Source organism: Arachis ipaensis, chromosome B3 (assembly GCF_059453495.1).
Source record: "Arachis ipaensis isolate K30076 ecotype BB chromosome B3, ASM5945349v1, whole genome shotgun sequence".
In the NCBI taxonomy this organism is placed as follows: Eukaryota; Viridiplantae; Streptophyta; class Magnoliopsida; order Fabales; family Fabaceae; genus Arachis; species Arachis ipaensis.
Genome location: NC_142438.1, coordinates 138,064,998 through 138,069,973, shown reverse-complemented (window position 1 = coordinate 138,069,973; position 4,976 = coordinate 138,064,998). Strand labels below are relative to the sequence as shown.

The 4,976-nt window shown below is 30.6% G+C and overlaps 1 pseudogene; it reads right to left on the bottom strand.

Annotated features, from left to right (window-relative positions):
• Positions 1 to 1,110: 1,110 nt before the first annotated feature.
• Positions 1,111 to 2,161, bottom strand: LOC107634714 (guanylate kinase 3, chloroplastic pseudogene; annotated as a pseudogene).
• Between the last annotated feature and the right edge of the window lie 2,815 nt (positions 2,162 to 4,976).

Sequence of the window (4,976 nt, the reverse complement as noted above, 5' to 3'; positions counted from 1 at the left end):
AAAGTTGCTGACCCTTAGACTTTTCATAAATTAATCAGTATGGTAATTGGTAAGCATATGCTAGTTTATTAACTTAATTAAAAAAATAAGGTTTAATTACTCTGTTGGTCCCTATAGTTTCACCAAATTTTTAATTAGGTCCCTATACTTTTTTTCCATTCAATTGGGTCCCTACACTGCTTTTAATTTTGTAATTACGTCCTTTTCATGTTAAAAATGTTAAAATTAACATAATATTTTTACCAGAATGCGTGCGGTCAAAGATTTAATTAAGTTTTTAATTATAAATACCTTCAATTTGCGAATAAATATTCAGTTAACTCTAATATTTTTTACACTAGGAAGGACTTAATTACAAAATTATAGTAGTATAGGGATCCAATTGAAAGGAAAAAAAGTATAGGGACCTAATTAAAAATTTGGTGAAACTATAGGGACCAACAGAGTAATTAAACCAAAAAATAATGACTCAACAATGAAAAATCCAACAAAATTAGTGTTAGTGTTCCTTGTGCTATCTGCATACAGTTTTCTTTTTTTAGTATTTTTTATTTTTAAAAATTTATAAATTTCTTTATTGTTTTCACAATATATTTTACAAAAATTAAAAATAAAAATACAAACTAAACACACTTTTTTTAAAGTTTTTCTACTTAAAAAAAAAAACAAAATTTTATATTTTATCCAAAAAATTGTATTCTTTCTCAAAAATTTATATGTTTGTGTTATACGAAATTTGTTTTGTTTAATTTTATGTAAATTACAAAAATGATAGTTAGTAGTTACTAGTTAGCATCTAAATATTCCTATTCAGTGGTGAAATATATGCATGAGAATATTTACTAATATATGAATATTATTAGTACTCTCAATACTTTTTTTTATTGGATATTGTGTAATATTAGTAGATCACAACCGTAGAATATGAAAAAGTAGTTAGTATACTTTTTTTTATATATATAAAAGGTAAAAACTGCATTTAAGTTTGAGTTAAATACAGCTCTAATTAATTCCATTGTCTCATGAATAAGTTTGAAAACTTACATCACATCAGTGCAATTTTTCATCCAGTGAATTCAATTGAATGTCTGCATCAAAATATCCTACCAGATCAACGAACAAAATTAAACAAATCATATTAGGCACTGCTAAATTCTATTCACCAAGAATTCAACACTTACTCCATCTGATGCTGATGCTGACCAGCAACGGCAAGAATCATAAACAATGTTATGACATGTCTCTGCCCATAAAGATTATCATCAAGAACGTAGTGCTTGTGAAGCAGAAGAGCTCACACATGAAAATTGTAGTAGATTACTCAGCATATCAACTGTTATACATCAAAAACCTATATGACAGCACTCCTCTGTCTAACCCTAGCTTTCTCAGAATCAATAATAGACTCCACAAGCTTCACCACATTCTCAAGCTTCCCATCTGCATTCACTATACAATAATCAAAATTCTTCACGTGCTTCACCTCCTCCTTCGTCGTCGCTATCCTCACAAGCAGCGACTCCACCGTCTCCGTCTTTCAATCCACCAGCCTCTCCACCATCGCCGCCTCACTCTCCGCCACCACCAGAAAAATAAAGACCGCCGATTTTCCTACACCTTCCTCAGCGTCTGCGCACCTTGTATATCAACCCTAAGTACAATATCATAACCCTTCGCCATGAACTCTCTGATCTGCTGCTTCGGCACACACCCTTAGAGTCACCGTACACGAGTGCGTACTCGAGAAGTTCGTCGCCCTCCACCATGGAGAGAAGTTCTGGCCGTGAACTTCGGTAGGGCGCTTCGGGCGCGTGGTGGCGGTTATGACGAAGTGAAGGTTGCGGCGGGAGTCCCGGAGGCGTTGGATGAGTGCGTCCTTACCAATGCTGCAAGGACCGCAGATGACGATTATGAGCGGATTCGGTTCGGGTCGGATGGGTTCGGAGCTGAATGAGAATCCGAGTGAGGATTCGAGGGAGCGGTTGGCTTTGTCGATGGAAGGGATCCGGTTGGTGTCGCCCATTCTAGATGAGTAAGAGTGGCGCGTGGGTATAGAGAGGCGCGTGAGGGAGTTGAGGAGGGTGGGTTTGGATTTGGCGGTTATTAGTGGGAAGGTGGGGAGGGAGTGAGGGAGAGAGGTACTCAACTACCTTCGGAACATGGAATCGGGACTTGGGAGAGTCAAAGGCAAAATTGTCGCTCACTGTAAAGAGCAGCAAACGTAATGCTTGCTTGCTTGCCTGCCTCCCTCGCAGGTAATAATATTCACTCTCTTTCTCAGATTCTATATCATCTTCATATTTTATTATACAGCCGTAATTTATTAATATTAGTATATCACACAATATTCAATTAAAAAGAGAGTACTAAGAGTACTAATAATATTCATACATTAATAATATTCATGAAATGCTCCTTTAATTATGCCAGAAACTTGCTTAGCATGGGAATATTCCGATGTTGATTTTTCTTTTATTATTGTTATTGAAAGGTTAAGTTTGGAGGAAGGTGTATATAACTATATATGTCCATACTTCACGGAGTCAAGTGTAAAATATTCGAGAATTATTTATTAAATATTCGTATTCGATCTAGTTTTATTTTTTTATTTTATTAATATAATATATATTAGTTGTTTAAAATTGTATTTATTATTGTTAATATATTTAATCTATATATATGTATAGCTCCTATAATTTTATTTTATTTTTTTAAAGAAGAGAAAGACAGAAAAAGAAAAGGAAAACTATGTGAACGAGTGCAAATTAATCAAAAACAATCTCGAATGATCTTTACTTAAAGATTAAGAAATTTAAAGCTAAGGAGGGCGTACATTATTTAATGCCCCTTTAATTGAAGAATATGTTTCTTAATATATACTGCCATTCATGCAATTCATACTGCAGAAAATTAAATAATTCCAATATATATATATATATATATATATATATATATATATATATAAGAGATGATTGAATACCTAATACCTAATTTGGCTCCATAATAAAAAAACTAATCAAAGTGAAGGTAGGTGGTTATGAAGGATATGAAATGATTTATGTTAGAGTAAAATCGGTGCAACACCATATTGATAGAATTGTAGATAGATATGGTTTTTGCTTATTGTATTTGAAGTATATTAAACTTTTTTTTTTGGTGAATGAAGTATATTAGACTTTTTTTTTTTTTGTTATCAAAGGAAGGATTTTATTGATTTGTTGAAATAGATGGTCTAAAATAAGATAACACTAAAAGAAGATGGTTCCACCAATTACATTGATTAACATGAGCGAAAGTTAATTTGAAAAAAGAAATAAACAAATAAGAAATAACATTAGGAAAGAGGGAATTAGAAACGAGTGTTCCTGCTCGAAAAGAAATCCTCCACGAGTTTTTTGGCCTCTTTAACAACTTCAACACATGAGATCGTTTTATCTTCGAAGACTTGCATATTACACGCCAACCAAATCTTTCATAAGGTGATTGCAGCAATGTTCCGTCGCTGTTTTCTATAAATTCTACCACCGCATCAAATTATTATCTCTCTTTATCATTTCTATAACACTTTAGTATTTTTAAGTAAGCCAAAATTATCAATTTTTCTTCATACTTAGTCAGCTTAAGGATAATGAATTAAACAATGAATAATTGATTCTGTTTCATTTATGCATATAGGAATATAGAAAATATAAAAGTGTAATTATTTATCATAAGTGAATATATGTATAGAATAAAATTAAATTGAAAAAATTAACTTCTGATATATTTATACATGTAATTATTTTTGTCATTATATATGGGTTTCTTTTGTCATCGTATATGTAATGTGTTAAATTTGTCATTATGCAAAATTATCCCATACTCTTTTTTTCTTATTGTGTTGTGGACAACGTGCATCAAGCCCATAACTTTATTGTTGATGTGAGAGTTACGTTGAACCTAACTAATCATATATTGTATGTAGTGAAAAAAAAAAAAATCTAATCATATATTATATGCAAATAGTCATTTTTTATCATAAAAAATTTAAAAATCGACAAAATTAATTATAAAAAATAAATAAATTGAATATATCCATGAAGATAAATTATGTTCGACAAAAAATATTCCATCGTTAAATTTTTATTAATTTTATTTAAAAAACACATTAAATTCTAAAATTAATCTTACTACTAATCATTTTTAACTTTCAAACCTCATGTTATCTTTTATGAGTATAAAGTTTATTTAGTTCTTCCGTATTCAGTTTTGTTAACGTCCAAATTTTTTATGGTAAAAAATAGTTATTTACTCATTGTATGTTGATATCTACTACACATTTTTAAATATTAATATTTAACTTCGCTTTCTCCTCTAATCTTTAAATTTTATCGAGTGTCTTTAACACTTAAATTTAGATATTTAAATAAGAGTTAAGTGATAACTAGATCATCAAAATTTTAACTTAGTATTAATTAGTTTTTTGAAGGAAAAAAGTATTAATTAGGTCCTTCATGATGTCATTCCGTTAATAAATAGTATAAAACGAAATAAATTATCTATGTATTTCGTTATTTATAGTGGTGTGTGTCCCCTTACTATCACATGAGAATGAAAACAATGTAGTTTAGACAATAAAACATTTATTATCTTTGGAGTTTGCATATAACCTTTATCAACAACTATCTATTTATTAAGAATTTTTGTAAAGCATGTGAAGTTTCGTTCCAAAAATTATTATTTATATAACAATCTTTTATAAATAGACATGTCACAGTAATTAACGGTACATATAAGTATCACTGTTAAATTTTACGTGATAAATTAATAGAAAAATATAACGTGTCTATCTCTTATTATTATAGAGAACTAAATTAATATTTCTGTTACGGTGGGTAACCGGAGATTAATGGGCTGGATGGCGTTGGTTGGCCCAAATGTATGAAGGAGGTGGCTTTCGAGTGGATCTGCTACTCGGCGTTCCTCCGTCCGACGTG